This window comes from Dipteris shenzhenensis, chromosome 1 (assembly GCF_047967505.1).
Source record: "Dipteris shenzhenensis isolate YYH24624 ecotype China chromosome 1, Dip_SZ_1.0, whole genome shotgun sequence".
Lineage (NCBI taxonomy): Eukaryota > Viridiplantae > Streptophyta > Polypodiopsida > Gleicheniales > Dipteridaceae > Dipteris > Dipteris shenzhenensis.
Window position 1 is genome coordinate 74,350,997 of NC_141596.1, and position 18,552 is coordinate 74,369,548.

The window sequence follows — 18,552 nt, forward strand, 5'->3', positions numbered from 1 at the left end:
TAGTGGGAGAGAAGGAAGGAGTCTCACTTGCGGCTTTCTCACATACACAATGGGGGAATACACACAAAGGTGGAGGCTGAAAACAGTTTTCCTCTTCTTAGTTGTGTAAGCCAAAAGAACTCTAGTACAAAGAAATAGAAGCTCCTTACCACGAACCAGGCTCTGATACCATGTGAAGATAGTGGGAGAGAAGGAAGGAGTCTCACTTGCGGCTTTCTCACATACACAATGGGGGAATACACACAAAGGTGGAGGTTGAAAACAGTTTTCCTCTTCTTAGTTGTGTAAGCCAAAAGAACTCTAGTACAAAGAAATAGAAGAACCCTATATGTGGGTCTCAAACCAAACTCAGCTAACTAAGGTGGCATACTAAGTGAGCCACGAACTAGAGTAGATAAGGATAGCTATCATCCAGCTATTATTCATGGGCAGTGTACCAACCGCATCTGCAGCTAACAAGTTGGTGACATAAATGCACAACGGACACCTTGGCATATCACGAGTGGATTCGATATCTTAACATCTCGCAGTGATAACCCAGCCATCCACCCATCGTCCATTGTTCCTCAACAATCTCGTTACATCGAGAAAGACTTGGAGAGTGTTCAGGTGACCTCCCTTTCAATTTTCGTCTGTCAAGTTTTTTATTTCTTCTCTTTTTTTCCTCCTCCCTCCTCCCCCCTCCATTTCCACCACCCCTTCCTCCTCCCCCATCCATTTTCATCCCCTCTCCCCCCTCCATCTCCACCACCCCTCCCCCCTTCCCCTCCCCCCTCCATCTCCACCATCCCTCCTCCCTCCATCTCCAGCACTCCTCCCCTCTCCATTTCCACCACCCCCTCCCCTCTCCCTCCTCCATTTTCACCACCCCTTCCCCCCTTCCCCCTCCATTTCCACCACCCCCTTCCCCCTCCCCCCTCCATTTTCACCACCCCTTTACCCCTCCCCCCTCCCCCCTCCCCCTCCCCCCTCCATCTTCACCACCCCTTCCCCCTCTCCCCTCCATTTCCACCACCCCTCCCCCTCCATCTCGAGTAAGTCAAAACATTGAGCAACTGTGTTCGAGCGATGCTTGTGATGAACTTTTTTTGAACCTATAGTAGCAATAGTTTTTTACTAGAAATGGTTGAATCTACATGACCATATTAGAGATTGTTCTTACTTATTTTTCGTATGATTCTTGGCAACATACAAAGATAAAACCTACTATTTGGGATAACTGATAAGTCCATACAAGTCAGCAATGATTCAATGAATACCAAATGAAAACTTATTGGCAACATACAAAGAGAAAACCTATTATTTGATAAATAATAAATCCATGCAAGTTAGAAATCATTCAATAGATACAAAAGGGAAAATGTTGTAATGTCTACACCTCGAGGTAGTCGCTCAAAATTATGTAAGGTAGCATGTGAGTTGAACGGGTTTCTTTATTTTGTGGACTTACATACAAACAAAAATAGTCCCATCCATGATATAGAAGCTCCTCCTATAAAAATCATTCACAAAAAACTATTTGTACTATGTAGCTCATCGATTTTTATGCTACCCATATGATATGATCCATTTTGTGCACAAAATGATAACATGAATAAAATGTTTAAACTATGGAGCTAATAAATTATTGATCACCTTATGACCATGATGCTAACAAAATATGGCTCAACTTCATATGTCCATGACCATGTATATACTTGTGGGAGGGAGGGAGAGAACTAAGGACCCGAACTCTATATGAGAAAAATTTAAGAAAATATAAGAGTTTGATAAGGTTTAGCTTTGATGAAATAAAGATAAGTACAAACTTTTTAAAGTTGTAGAATTTAGACACTCTAACATGATAAATAGATTCACTCATATCATTTCGATCGTTTTGACTACAAACATAACCATATTTGGAGTTTGATTGACCAAGTTATGGCCCAAATAAAATTGGCAAAAGGAGCCTCCCAGAGGTCGGGTTATTGCGGCCTCTTGGGAGGCTCCTTCTCCCATTATCTTTTGCCTTAAAAATGGAAATTTCACAAGAAAAACACATACTCTAACCCCTTTCTTCGACCCCTCCTTCTTCCTTGACCCTTGCAAAAACATTGCAAAATATTTTTCAAAAATTGTTGTTTGTATGTAAGGCAATTGATTCTTCACAATATCATGGGTAGTACAACAACTTTAAAAGTAAGCAATGCATGCTACTTTTTGAACATAAATCATCACACTAGAATGTCAATTTTATGAAAGTCCTCGCTCGAACTGTCACCTCGCTCGAACGCAGTCGCTTGAATTCTGGTAATCCTCCATCTCCACCACCCCTTCCCCCTCCCCCCTCCTTTTCCACCACCCCCTCCCCTCTCCCCCCTCCATTTTCACCACCCCTTCCCCCCTCCATTTCCACCACCCCCTCCCCCCTCCATTTTCACCACCCCTTCACCCCTCTCCCCTCCCTCCTCCCCCTCCCCCCTCCATCTCCACCACCCCTTCCCCCTCCCCCCTCCATTTCCACCACCCCTTTCCCCCTCCCCCCTCCATTTCTACCACCCCCTCCCTCTTTCCCTCCCCCTCTCCCTCTTTCTCTCTCTTACTCTTTCTCTCTCTCTCACTCTCTCTCTCTCTCTCTCTTTCCCTCCCTCTCTTACTCTTTCTCTCTCTCACTCTCTCTCTCTCTCTCTCTTTCCCTCCCCCTCTCCCTCTTTCTCTCTCTTTCTTTTTCTCTCTCACCCTCCCCCTCTCCCTCTTTCTCTCTTACTCTTTCTCTCTCTTACTCTCTCTCTCACTCACTCACTCTCTCTCTTCTCTCTCTCTACTCTCTCACTCTCACACTCTCTCTCTTTTCTCTCTCTCCACACACACACTCTCTCTCCCCCTTACCCCCCCTCTCTCTACCACCCTCCCCCTCTCTCTACCATCCCCCTCCCGCTTCTCTCTTCCCCCCTCTCTCTACCACCCCCCTCCCTCCCGCTTCTCTCTTCCCCCCCTCTCTCTACCACCCCCCTCCCCCTCTCTCCTCTCCCCCCTCCCCCCACTCTCTTCCACCCCCCTCTCCCTCTCTGTTCTCCTCCCTCTCCCCCACCCCCCGCTGCCCCGCGACGGCGCCTCGTAGAGCCGCACCTCGCAGTAGCGACGCTCCCGCGGTGCCTGCGACGGTGCGCCAGTGCCCGCCCACGGCCCTTGCCCCCCACTCTCCTCCGAACTCCCAACCCCATGCCCTCAACACTCCCCTCCCCTCCCCTCCTCATGGCTCCCCTGCGCTCCCTCCTCCGACCCCGTCCCCTCTCCCCTCCCCTCCCCTGCGCTTCCCCCCGCCGCGACCACCCTCTCCCCTCCCCTCCCCTCCCCTACACCCCCACATGAACCCCTCCCTCACCGCCACACAAAACCCCCCCTTCCCCCCCCCCCTGCCGCGCCGCCGCGAGGAAACCCCCCCTATGGAAAAAAAACCCTAATATTAACCTTAGGTTAGGTTAACTAACCCTAGGTTAACTAGGTTAGGTTAGTATTAACTTTGGTTAGGTTAGTTTTACCTTAGGTTAGTGTTAACCTACGTTAGGTTAGTTTTGACCTTAGTTCAGTTAGTTTTCATCTACGTTAGGTTAATTTAACTGTTATTTAGTTACACTAACTAGGTTAGTTGAACTAACTATGGTCAGTCTAACCATCATTAGGTTAGGTTAGTAAAGTTAGTCTAACCTAGGTTAGTTAATTTCAACTACGTTAGACTAACTCTTAAGTTAATAACTAACTACAGTTAGTCAAACCTCCCAGTTATAGTAACTGGGAGGATATAGGTTAGTTAACCTAACTAAATCAACTTGGTTCCAACCCCTCAGTTGGAATTTAAGTCCATTCACACCACCCTTAGGCCCCCCCCACAAAAAGGTCAATTTTACCCCTCCATTAACCCCTCGTAACTCATCCGTTTGGGACCCAAACTGAACCCTGTTTGAACCCAGATTTCACACACAAAAACACCACGCTACGAGGTATTTTTCCAACCCATTGCACACCATTTCGGCATCCCTAGCACTCGCTCATTCACGCCCCCGTGTGGGCCTCGTTTTGCACAAATTCACTCGTATCTTCACACCGTGACCTCCGATTAACAATCCGTCTGCACTGGCACAGTTCCCTACACACGTAGGATAATCTTAGGCACATTATTAACAATGGTTTCCCATGGCCTTAACTAATGAAGCGTCTGAATGATACCTAGACCTTCTAGTGGAAGAGCGTGCCGCATGGGACCTACTTCAAACAGAATTCAAACGATGCTTTCAAATAGAGAGGCTACAAGATGATCCCGTTGTCCAACTAAGTAAGCTTGAACAAGGCCGGCGAGAAGATGTACGCACGTACCTGGGAAAGATGAAGAGATTGATTGCCAAATGTGACCCACGCCCAGATGCAAAGTACCTCACGGCATGGTTCATAGCAGGTCTAAGAAAGAAAATCCGAAAGGATATGAAAAAGATAAGCAGCTATGAAACATTTAGTGCTGCTCATGCGGCAGCAGCCATTGACATCGAGGATGGCATGACCGACTCAAACACTAGCAGTGATGACGGCAGGTCTAATACACGAGATAAGCACTTGAAAAAGGGTAAATCAAAGGACACTGCCGAAACATCCAATGAAGATCGCCTAGAGGCCATGACCATGAAGCTAAAAGAAGACATGATGTAGGCCATGGAACAAAAACTTCACTTGTATTAGCCGTCAATTCAGACATCCACGGCGAGAAAATGTCTGGTGTCCACATTGCATGGCCAATCATATAGCAAAATGAGTGTTCGGTCCTAAGAGCCAGGATCAATGCACAAGCAAATCCACTGCCAAGGTTGTGGTGTCATATCTGCGTCGTTGGTGGCCATGATGAGAACAATTGCATCTTCAACATGCGCAACAACCCGCCTCGACCTCAACAATACCAAGCGGCACCCATGCTTGTATATAGGCAATTGACATTTGCACAAGCGCCCGCAGCTCCAAGGCTAAATCATGTTCCCGTTCAGACACAAGTCCCACAACTACTCAGGAATCCGAATCCTCGACCATATCCAAGAGCACCAAATCCAGCTGCTTAGGCAGTTCTCATACATCAATTACAAGCCGAGGAAGTAGACTTGCCGTTTGAGTATGAAGCAGAGTGCCCAGTGTACTATGTGGAAGGTGCAGAGGGTCTAATACTAGTTTATGCAAATCAAGTATGTCCCAACACATATCGCACACCAATCAAGTGCTATGGTTGTGGAGAAAATCACCGGATCACAGAGTGCCCTCATTGTGGTAGCCCAACTACTTTCCAACTACTTTGGAGAGATTGTGGCACAGGACATGCCTGTATGGATTGTCCCATGAAAAATAAGGTCCCAGAACAAATAGAAATTAAGCCTGACATCCCCATCGGCATCATTGGGGTGGACCATCAAAGTTTGGGTCCGACAAGTGTAAAATCACAACCTCTCCTAGTCTAACGTTGTGGTGTCCTACTAGTGTACTTCTCTTCTACTCTAAATACTATGCTTCTCCCCCTCTTGAAGCTCTCATATAACAATGTATACCATATTCCTTGGATAAGTAGGAAAAAGATATTGGAAACCTCATACTTGAGGCCATTATAATCAATCATAAATTAATCTCTAATACATTATCAAATATGGGAAGGCAAGGAATGAATTTTCAAAATATTCCCAATTCTCCAAACCTAAGTACTTTTAAGGAAATGTGGTCTCTATTGAACTCCTTCCTACCATAATATGAATTAGGAAGAAGTTGTAACTCTCATATACATCTTGAAATTTTTACTTTTTATCTTTTATAACTATCAAAAGTATAATTTTAAGCGTACCATTGCATAGATCATGAAATTTTGAACATTTTTCCTTTTTACAGCTCCTCAATCTTAGATAAGGAGCAAAAGTTATGACCCCTTCTGCGTAGGCTCTCCAAGGGTATTCCGCCGGAGGAATAGGGTTGGGGGGCAAGCTCTTCAAACCATATTCCTCTGGAAAAATACACTTAGAGGGTCTATTAAAAAAGTATTATATTATTTTCTTAGGTCATCCTGAGGAACTATAAAGAGGATATTTGCTCAAAATTTCATGATCCAACCAATGGTGAAAGGAAAAGAAAGGATTTTTGAAAGTGATAAAATAAGTCACCACTTGGATATTATATGTGTATATTATATAAAGGTATATTTATATCTATATCTATTTATTAGTATTTCATATTTACTTACATATTCCTTGAAATAATTTGGATTTTTTTGCTCCCCAAAAATGACTTGAGCCTATATATTTTGACCCCTCCTACCTTTTGTCCTCTCGTCACTCGGGGGTTTTTGCTCGGAAAATGGAAACCCCCAATTTGCAAATCCCCCTCCACCTATGAACGACATTGAAGATATCCCTGTGCGGATGGGTGAGAGAGATGACATACACAACATTACTGTGCCTTTGATCCACACGGCATATAATGAAGTCCAAGCCATAGTGGATGGTGGAGCAGGTGTAAATGTCCTATCAAAGGAGCTCTACGAAGAATGGGGTCTCCCACCGATGCAAAAGGCTAATTTCAACATACGCGTTGTCGATGATTCACGGGCTAAACCCTTGGGGATAGTGAATAATGTGTCCACAAAGATTGCAGGAGTCCACTTTTCCCTTCAATTCACAATCTTGGATCTCCCCAAAAAATCCTATCAAATCTTACTGGGACATCCTTAGTTACGGGAAGCATTAGTCCTCCATGACTGGGGAATTGATAGACTGACAATCCAGAATCGAGACACTACAGTCAGGGTGAATGTGGGGACAGGAGCTATTAAACCAATTGTACCTAGAGCATTGGATGACACATCTTCAACAACAATCTCAAGCAAATTAGCTCCCTTGCAACAGCATGCCATAGCAGGTGACTCACAAAGCAATGTCAATAATTGGATACAAACATTGGCAACCATCGACAACTGCCATTCATTAGACCCCATCTTCGCACAGATCGATGCTAAGGCGCTACAGGTAGATCCTCCACTCCAACATGAAGAACCAATCAATCTAGAGGTGCCATTCTTTATGGCTTACCTCGAGTGGGATAATGAACCTGAAGAAGGTACCCATACCAATGATGACTCAGATTTTCCTTGGGACCTTGAAATAGAGGCTACAAATGCTGAAATTGAAGGTCAAATCTTTGATAATGACTTAGCCATTCTGCATGCCCTAATGGCAGTTGAGCTCCCAAAAGTTGAACCTCCAAAGTTGGATAACAGCAGAAGATCCCGCAAGAAAGTTGGAGGAAATCGTAGAAAAGCCAAGGCCGAGCATTTCAATGAATTCGAACAAGTCCAATCAAGGATCGTCGAATTGTACCTTGCAAAGTCAGCTCCCTCAAAATCAGAATCACTGCCTCTTGAATGGTCCCCTGAGGGACTAGAAGGAGTATGCGCGGCACATGAACCCTTACTTGGAAACACCTTACCAGTGGAAAAGTTACCCCACAGTTCCCAACGTAAGAAGTTTCAAAAATATAAGCCACATGTGCGGATGAAGCTCAATTAAGAGACTTCAAAAAAAGAAAGTCAAGAAGAGCCTAACAAATTAATAAATGCAACTATGCCACCCAGTACACATGACACATGTCAGGCTAGTTCAACCCCATCAGAGGCTGTCAAGAAGTGCCGGAATACTTCAAGAATTATACAAGTGGTAGTGCGCCAATAGCAATGCCAAGACCACTCAGAGAATCTGAAGTTCAAGAAACCGATAGCATTAGAGAAACTCCAATCTATGAGGGACCGGCAAAAACACGCACAATAAACCTCGCCCTTGAAGGGGAGGAAGAAAAATTGGTTTTCATTGGGAAACAGCTTCGTCAAGAAGATGAAACTAAACTCAAAGAACTCCTAATGGAATACCGTGACTGCCTAGCATGGTCATACAAAGAGATGAAAGGAATTTCACCAGAAGTGGTAGTACACATGATACCTATAAGGGAAGGTGCTCACCCTAAGGTATGTGGACCTTATCACACAAATCCTAAATATGGCACCATGGTTTATGACGAGATGGAAAAGCTACTAGATGCCGGATTCATCTACGAGATAGAGCACATGCAATTGGGAGTGTGCTTTGTCAACCTGGTGAACATAAGAAAGACTACCCATTCTACTTCGCCAGTCGACAACTCAATGATGTAGAGATCAACTATACAACCACAGAAAGAGAAGCCCTAGCAATGGTGTATAGTGTAAAGAAATTTTGGCATTATCTATTGGCAAATGATTTTGTCTTCTACACTGACCATCAAGCATTGCTTCATCTTGTGAACCGTCCATGTACAACACGCAAAATAACCCGATGGCTCCTCTTGCTTCAAGAATTCAACTAAGACGACTTACCAAATGTCACACTATTTCAAATAGATACTGTTCCTGAGTGGTGTGGAGATATCATTGGGTACTTGATGGCAGGAAGACCACCCCCTGACATGAAAGCAGTAAATGCCAGAAATTTGATTCTAAAGGCTGCACCCTATCAACTCATTGCAGGACAATTGTACAAGATGGGCAAGGACCAAATATTAAGAAGATGTGTAATGCCTCATGAGATCATGCCAATCCTGAGTGAAGTCCATGAAGGCATTGCAGGAGGACACTTCCAAGGGGAAGCCACAGCAAGAAAAGTTATCCTCGCAGGGGCTACTAGTGGCCAACACTATGGGCAGATGCCTATGAATATGTAAAAGGCTGTGATGTATGCCAACGGACTATTAAACCACAACACAAAGACTTCAATCCCCTAACACCAGTTGTTGCATAAAAACCATTTGAAAAATGGGGGATTGGCTATGCGTGTCCCATACATCCAGCAGCAAAAGGAACACAGGCACGCTACATCATCGTGGCCACTTATTACTTTACAAAATGGGCTGAAGCTAAAGCAGTCAGAAAGGTAGATGCCAGAAGCACAGCAAGATTCTTATATGAAAATGTGATCACCCGATTCAGATGCCCCATTGAGATTGTGTTGGATAGAGGCACACATTTGTCAATGAGGTAATTCAAGAACTCTTGTCTGGCTTCATGGTAATCCATAGAAAAAGCACACCTTACTACCCCCAAGGGAATGGACTAGCAGAATCCACCAACAAAATAATATGCATTATCCTCACCAAGGTAGTAGAACCACAATGTTCTGATTGGCCAGAGAAACTAAATGCAGCTTTATGGGCATATAGAACCACATTCAAGGTTAGTACAAGGAACACATCTTTTCAATTGGTGTACGGCCTTGAAGTATTTGCCACAACTTGAAGGATGCTAATGGTGTTAAGACTCCTCAAGAGTTCAAGATCATGTCCTTGGAGTTCCCACTCAAATTTGTAATACCAAGCCTACGCATAGCAGTACAGGAACGCATGGGAGACCATGAATCCTTAAAAGAAAGGCTCTATCAGTTGGAGAAGCATACAGAGACAAGACTAGTCGCCTACCATGCCATGACAATAGAAAAACGTAGAAGAAAGGCATGGTTTGACAGAAATCTGAAAGCTAAAGACATCAAGGAAGGTGACTTAGTCCTGTTATACAATACCAAAGTACACAAGGGAAAATTAAAGTATCTAGGTCAAGGACCCTACCGAGTACGAAAGATGAATCCCATCGGAGATGTGCTGCTAAAAACATTGGATGGAGTCCAATTCAGCACAATAATAAACGGGAGCTCACTAAGCGCTACTACATCAACACGCAAGCCATCCCCGACACAAACGAAGATTTGGGAAACCAAGTCTTCCTTAGTTAGGATTAGATTATATCACGAGCACTCACTTGCATATGTACGTCTTCGCACATATAGGTAGCATCAATCGATTTTACCTAGGGCTCAGAAGTGATGAATGAGTTCTAGCTACCCTATGAAAATCCTAGCAAAAAAGCATATAGTTAGCCCCTACCTAGCTACTAGGTCACGTGCACTCATACGCTTTCGCTTAGACACATAGATGATTGCATGAATAATTGTACCACACACTTTCATTCCACACCCTCAAAGCATGTATAAAAATAAGATCTCTCTCTCTCTCTCACACACAGAAAGGTCATACCGGCATGCCAATCAATCTAATGATCAATGTGCACTACATGCACATGGATGCAGGTTTTGAAAAGATGCCGCCACTAAAGAGGATGCGCAGAAAGAGCCCACCACCTTAACCACGAGACCCCCTCCAGAGTTCGCAACCATCTACATCCTCTCTACCACGGAGACCACAAGCATTCGTGGTCCAAAGTGATAGCTCCGAAGAAGATTCAGTGCATGACCAAGCAGAACAAATGCCACCCCAGTCACAACTGGCCTACACAGCCATTGACAAGGCCCAATCATTGAAACTTGTCTGGCCACCCACATTGACTTATGCTCTTTCCCAGGAAGCAACATCTTACTTAGAGCAACGGGGTCTCTAGGCAGTTTGCATGAGAGCCTCAAATCCTTGGAGGATAGTCCTACCCTGACCACATACATCAAGGACTTTCTCCATTCTTACCACTCTAGCAATGCAAAGGTTGGCAAGTACGGTACAATCAGTGTGTCACAGAGCCCACTCAACATTATCCTCGACAGTACAGTCATTCAAAGGGTACAGTCTCTCCTCACCAAGGGCACACTGATCCATAGAGATGGCATATTGCTTCGTACAATCCTTAACCATCACCTCAAGGAAGCAGCACAATTCCTATCCACAATCCTGGGGGTTAAGTACAACAAAGATCACTCCCTTCTACTCCGCACATTTGTTTTGCTGAGTAGGAAGCTAAAACAAGACTGGGTCCAGCACTTCATCATCTTCTTTACCAAGAAACTCAATGGTTCATCATCTTCTTTACCAAGAAACTCGATGGTTCTTCAGGCCAAAAATGTAAAATTCCACACTTATTGGCTATAATCATCAAAAAAGAACTACAAGAAAGAGAAATGACTCTGCCCCAGTCACCAAAACCAATTGAGGAGTTGGACATACCCTTCTCACCAGTATGGGAGCCGTCACCAACTATCACATTGATAAGTGCAGATGCCTTAGTAGAAATACCTATTCTAGAGGTCGGGATTGCAGAATTGCCCCACGAGATGCTACAACTCGGTGCACAACTGCAACCAATAAGTCTCCACCAACAGCAACAACCAGAGCTCATGCCAGTTGATGAGCCACAAGGGGAGCTAGTGCCAGATCAACAGTATGACTATTGTACACAAGGGACTGAAATGCCATTGGAACAACCTCCCCCAAGTACTACAGAATCATCGGGATGGCTACATGGGCACCACTTGTATCAGCAATATCGCCAGACCTCATCACCATTTGTCATTCTCCAACATCAAGCTAGCCAAATGATCCAAATGTCAAAACCATTCACTAGCTTGGCCAAGGAAGAATATGCAAGAGAATTGGAAAGGCAGACTGCATCAGAAATCAAAGACCAATTCCAGGCAATCGCCATAGCTCGGTCAAGGCACTTCGGGCATAGATAGATGAGAAGGAGGTAGAAGAAGTGTGCATGAACCAAGCTCTCCAAGCTCAAGAGAAGGCAGTAAGGGATGTGACCTCCAACCTCCACAAAGTCAAACACAGCTGACTGAGCTGATTGCGGCAGTAGAAGCAACATCAATCCTACAGACCTACTATAAATCCTTGACATCTGCACATGCGCAATAGATGGAGGTAGTGGCACAAGCTCGACTCACTCATTCACAAAGAAGAAGAGCTTCAAGATTGCAAAGACAAGCTTGAAGACATGAAACAATCTTTGGCAGTACGTGCCTTCAGCATTGATGAGGTTACAAGGGAATGCAGAATCTTAAAAGACCAACTTGCTACAATTCAAGAGGCCAGCACTTCACAAGCACAAGTCTTGGACCAATGGTCCAATACCACTGAAGACATTCCTCAACAGGCAAAGGTCACCTTGCAAATGAGAAAGCTTAAGGAGGCATACACAACCATCTACCTTCAGCATTGATGAGCTTACAAGGGAATGCAGAATCTTAAAAGACCAACTTGCTACAATTCAAGAGGCCAGCACTTCACAAGCACAAGTCTTGGACCAATGGTCCAATACCACTGAAGACATTCCTCAACAGGCAAAGGTCACCTTGCAAATGAGAAAGCTTAAGGAGGCATACACAACCATCTACCATCAATACAAAGAAAAAATGAATGAGATGCATTCCCAAAAAATAATAATCTCCAAGCTTGAACTCCAATTGCTAGTGCACAACAATGAGGCATTGGAAGACAACACCAATGACGCCCCACTACAATGCACAACAGTGGTGTACCAAGAGCTTGTGGCTGCTCTACAAGTGGAAGATCATCTCAACGCACGCGTGCTTATCCAATGGAAGCAACTCCAAATCAGGATCATATCTGCTCATCCAACAATCAACTGGGAACGTTCCATCGAGACTAAAACCCTGCGCATAATTTGCCAAGACTTGTCTGAAGATGAGAAAAATATCTTCTGCCTGTCTATACATGCCGGGTTTATAACACTCAGGACGGATGCTTTCATTGCATATGTCTGCCTCATGGGTAGTCCTCCCCTCAGCGTTATTGCAGGTTTGTTGCCATTGCTACAAAGGCCATCCCTATTATTTGCAAGGCACGACATAACCAACATCCCACCCATGCAACTGATCATCCCATCGCACCAGCAAAAAGAAGTGTCGGAAGATGACAAGGCCTATCTCACATCCAACTTCCCATATCTAACCACTCTTTCAACCAACATCATAACCTCACTTACCCTTGCTGCTACCACCCTTTTAACCTTCCCGGAGCTCCATCCTAACATTTATTCCCTCCATCATCTCTTTGCTCATGCCTCTCACCATTTTCAACCAACCCAACAGCCACAAACTTACGAGCCCCTCACACCTAGCTTTTCCCCTCCCTTGCTAATCCTACCCTTGAGGATTACCAAGCTGCTCAAAGCATTTGCCCAGTTCTTCCCGCCCTCCCCTCTACTCCCCCTTCTGCCACTATCACTCTGCAATATTTCTCCCCAATGTCCCCTGATTCTCTCCCTGCCCGTCATCACCTCCGACACTTCTGGTGCTTTTTTCAGTAGAAAATGACACAGTATTTGATTTTGAATATCAGGATCCGAATAATCCAATTCGTACGCCCATGCCAAGTTCCAATGATGGGTATGATTTTAATGAGATACCACTTCCCAGTAACCCCATCAAGGAATTTTGGAGCAAATATCCTGATATGAAAACTCGAGGTGGATGGACCCTAGACAACTTTCCTACCAACCTTCGTCAGCATCAAATTAGTGAGGGTTGGATTAGCAAGTTGGATCCACAACTTGATTCACACCGTCCCAAGCTCTTTGATGTAATCTTATTAAAGGAGTACTTATGGGCACCTCCATGTCTCAGAACCCATCCCAAGTTCTATGCAGCTCCACGGCGTAAAAAATGGGAATCCAACATACACACTTTGGCTGAAGATCGAGTCATTAATTGGCTAATGATCGAACCCTACTCTGGTGTAGAATGGAATATCCAAGGCACAATGGTCCGAGCACTTCATCAGCATGAGCAAATAATGCGTGGCAACATTGATCGCTTCCTTCGCCAAAGTCCTATATTCTGTAAAACATTGGAATTCATTCTGGAGGTCCCATGTTACCTTGATTCCCATTTGCCTCCACTCAGCTTTAATCCCAATGAAAGGGTTGATGCTCGGATTACAAGCCGGCTCTATCAAAGAGTGATCTTCTTAGAAGCATGCCACATATCTCTGTTCGAGCAAATGGTAGATACATGCTACTTGGAAACTGTGCAAAAATTGTATGGCACTAAGGCTTTACAGCAGGATCGCGATTGGCACAACACAAGTTCCACAGCCACTGGACAAAAAGCATGGCAATCTAGGTACATGCTCGCAATCAGCCATAACTCGAGGACGGGTAATAAAATGGATCCGGGAGTATGTTGACTCTGTGCCAACATGGACTTATGTAGAAAGAGAATGTGTTACAACTTCTATATACGACTTCTACATGTAGAAAGAGAATGTGTTACAACTTTGTGTTACAACTTCTACATACGACTTCTACATGTAGAAAGAGAATGTGTTACAACTTCTACATACGACTTCTACATGTAGAAAGACAATGTGTTACAACTTCTACATACGACTTCTACATGTAGAGAGAGAATATGTTACAATTCCTACATGTAGAGAGAGAAGCTCTCCAACTTGTATAAATACCCCATAATGGAATGAAGCCCACACTCTTTGGGGCATTGTGTTAAGTCTACTTTGGTATTCCAAGCATTTGTCTCAAGTGTCCATGCTTCCTTGCACTCCACGTCCAAAAGCATGTCCTAACCTTGCAACCCCTCCTCCCCTCTCCTCCAACCTTGCAACCCATCCTCTCCCTCTCCTCCTCCCTCCTCCTCCTCCCTCCTCCTCCTCCTCTCTCCTCCTCCTCCTCCCTCCTCCTCCTCCTCGTCCCTCCTCCTCCTCCTCCTCTCTCCTCCTCCTCCCTCCTCTCTCTTCTTTCCCCCATGCTCTTACACCTTCTTCCTCTCCCACTCCTATGCTCCCCCTAAACCCTTTGTTCCTCAATTCTTAAACTCCATGATCTACGAGGGAGACGAGTTCTCCACCATGTACTCTAACCTGAACCTTGGATCCTCCTTCTAACCCTGGACTCCTTCTGAACCTTGGAACCTCCTTCTAACCCTGGAACCTCTCTCTAAACCCTGGAACTTCCTTCTAACCTTGGAACCTCTTTTAAACTCTGGAACCTCTCTCTAAACCCTGGAACCTAATTGTAGTGAGCTTCAAAGAAAGGAGTGGATGGGGCAGCATGTGATAGTTTCCATTCATGAACTTTATTTGTGCCTTCATTAAACGATTGTACCCTAAAAAATAGGTGGACAGTACCTTCTTAAATGACCATACTGAAGGGAAAATTGATGTAATCATACCTAGAGTCCTAAGTTCTAAGGTTGTGAGTGTGTGAGCACATGGTGTGCTTGGATAGGTGTCAGTATGTGTGATTGAGTGAATCTAGATGTGTGGTGTGTGATTGAGAGATTCATGGAGGTGGTAGCTTGATTATAGGACCTTGGTGGCTTCTGTTGTGACATCACATATGATGTACACTGGGTGGATACAACATGGTGCCTATATAATGGCCCTCTATTCATGAATATAAGGCTCTTGCCTTTGCTTCTATCTCGTGTACTCTCTGCCTCTACCATGATCGCCATTATGTTCCTACAAGTGGTATTAGAGCCACATGATCCACCATAAGCCTAGTAGCCCAAATCCTAGTTATATGCCACATCATCATCCCTACCAAACCTCCTTCTTCCTCTTCACCATTTTCCCCAAATTTGAGTTGACCTTGGGAGCTCAAATTCTCAGCATACATTGCACCATTTTGAGTGTCCTTCTAGCTGTAGAACCTTCATGATAAGGCAAACCTCTGGCTAAGAGCGATTTTGGAATAAACGCTTCCACTGCCCATGCTGCGTCTCTTCTTGTTCGGTGAAATTGTGCCTCATCCTAGAGCTGTGGTTACAATCTCGAAAATTCCTTTCGACTTGGGTTTAGCAATGTTGTGAGGAGCCTTTAGCCCAAAGCTAAGCTCATTTGGTTGCATATTCAAGCTAGCATTGTCAAAACAAAGTTCAAATTTACTATTGTTGCCCCAGGAAGAGGTGCAAGTATTTTGCCCATGCTTTGCTGAGCGCATTCTCTGATGAACCAAGATCCTTCCTGCTACAAAATCCTCTTCATTGCTTTAGTTTCCACTTCAAATTTTGGCCTACACTTCGAAACTACCCAAATTGGGGGTAACTCACAAATCTTGGTCAAAGTTTGACTTTTCTAGAAGTTTGACATTTCAAAACTTTTCTTCTATATGTGCTTCATTTGGTTGAAGTGATAGATCTTGAATTGACTGAGTATTGACTTCAATATGGACCATGGAAGTATCATAGTATTTTTCATATTGAAGTGGTTTAGAGTCAAAGATTTGACTATCTTTATGAAAACTATGCTTTGCATGATGAATGCTTACTTCAACAAAGATAAAGCATGTATATTCTATGATGATGATATTGTGATGACATGGATGTTTGCTATGTATGAGCTTCGATGTATAAGAGTAGACACTGCCCTTGTTCTTTTTACAAGTGGTAAGACCCTCTTCATATTGGATCTATTTGAAGGCATATGGGATGCATGTGATCATAAAGTTGAAGTCAACTTGCTTGAGGCTACTCATTTGGTAGCATATGTCATAAAGAGAGAAGGTATGAAGAAAGATGCAAGAAAGATCAAAGGGCAAAGGAGTTACAAGAAGGGCTACACCAAGAACCTCTCCAATGACAATGTACCTCACACTATGGTAGCTTGGAAGAAAAGGAGGAAAAGGACAAGATATGCCATCAAAGGGGGGAATTTCCCCACATCTTCAAATTAGGAATATTTTATGTGGTCAATAAGGGTTCTCTGCCTTGGGATGTCTCCCTCAAATGATTGTTAGTATTATGTTTTACCTTGTTGGATCTAAGGGTATTCCCATGCACAGTCATTGTCTATCTCCCAATTCTAAACCAAAAGACCAAAGTCAGAGTGAGATCATGTTGGGATGAGGATGCCCAAATGAGTCTACTGTTGATGCAACTAGAGTGAGTAGTAGGTTATGGATCATGTGTGTTGCCACTAGAGGTGGGCAAGCCATGAAGTTTCACATGGACTACCACTAGGGTTGAGGTCATCAATTTGTGGGGGGGAATCAAGGACAAATTGATGTAATGGGATCATACCTAGAGTCCTAAGGTCTAAGGTTGTGAGTGTGTGAACACATGGTGTGCCTAGATAGGTGTAATAGGTGTGATTGAGTGAACCTATTGTGACATCACATATGATGTACACTGGATACAACATGGTGCCTATATAATGGCCCTCTATTCATGAATACAAGGCTCTTGCCTTTGCTTCTATCTCATGTACTCTCTGCCTCTACCATGATCTCCATTATGTTCCTACACATACCATAAAAAATAGGTGGACATTACCCACAGATCTTCTCCCCTTGAATAACCAACAAGGGGAAAAGTGGGTTTGGTGAGGTAGCTGTTTGTTTCTTTTCCTTGTAACATATTCTAGGTTGCAGATCGAGGTGTTTGAGTATATACTATAGAGTGGGTTTGAGGTGTTTGTGTTGATAACATCCTTGCTTGCCCAAAACAAATCTAGTCTCCCCTAAACAATTAGCAAGAAACTTGGCATTTTGGGTGCTCATGCTTGGTGTTGGTGAGCACATGAAGAGGCTTGGGTTTGGTTGGTAAGTTTGGGAATTGGCTTGCCTTGGAGTAGCTTGAGGTATTACTCTCTATGATGATTCAAGTAGCTAGCTTGAGGTGTTACACTCTATGATGACTCAAGTAGACTCTTGACAAGCATGACTACGAATCAAATAATAAAAGAAAGATTTACCAATTGATTATTTGAGGGGGTGCATCATAGCACCAGGGGAATTTTGTAAGGGGAACTATAGCATGGAGTAATGACCAATGGCCTTGAGCCAAGAAACACCAAAAAACAAAAAAAGGATGGCCAAGGGGAGACACAAGCGAAACTGGATGAAAAAGAAAGACCTTTCAGTATGAAGGACAATCGATATGTGTGGCATTTATCAGTTACTTTCCTTCCCTTCTAGCTTTAATCACTACCTTTGTTGTAGCTTGGAACAAGGCTTGAGGTTTCTCAGAAGTAGAAACTCAAAGATGAATGAAAATAGTACTCTTGTCGAACAGAGGCTGAATGAATTGAAGCATGAACTGAAGCGCGATCCGAACCGTGAGCTCTTGAACTGATGTCCAACTATTCTTCTCGTTCTTTGGGTTTCTCCTTCCTTGTGTCGCTTAACCATTCCACACTTCCCTACTCGCCATACTTGCTCCTTTGTTTGCTACTATTATTTGCACTTGCTGGTTTCTACTTCGAATCACTAGGGCTTAGATTAACCGTTGTAATCTCTTTGAGCACCTTGTACTCATGGTAGTCTTTCAAGTGTGCGGGCTAGCTCTCACTCTCACATGCTTTGACTTGCTCTCCAACTCATATAGTGGTTGTACTTTACTAGTTGTTATTGTAAGAAAATAATACGTCTGTGCTCAACAGATAACAGGATCTCATACGCAAGAGAGAAAAAAAGATAGTATGGAGAATCAAAATTTTGATTACTGTAGAACTGATACAATAGATGGCGCTACCTCCCAGCCATTCGCTCCTATGAAAGAAGCTTCGATGGCATGCTGGAAATAGTAGAAGACGGAGGCTGGATGCTAAGGAATCAGAGTTGTTGTAGCCAGTGATGAAATGGGCTTCACAGGCTTGCTCTTATATAGCCACCAGTCGTAGTCGGTTAGGCTCTATTGGGTGACCGACCTAGTCTGCCCAAAACGGTCGACTGGGGGTCGGTCCCAAAATAGGCCACCGACCATACGATAGAATCGG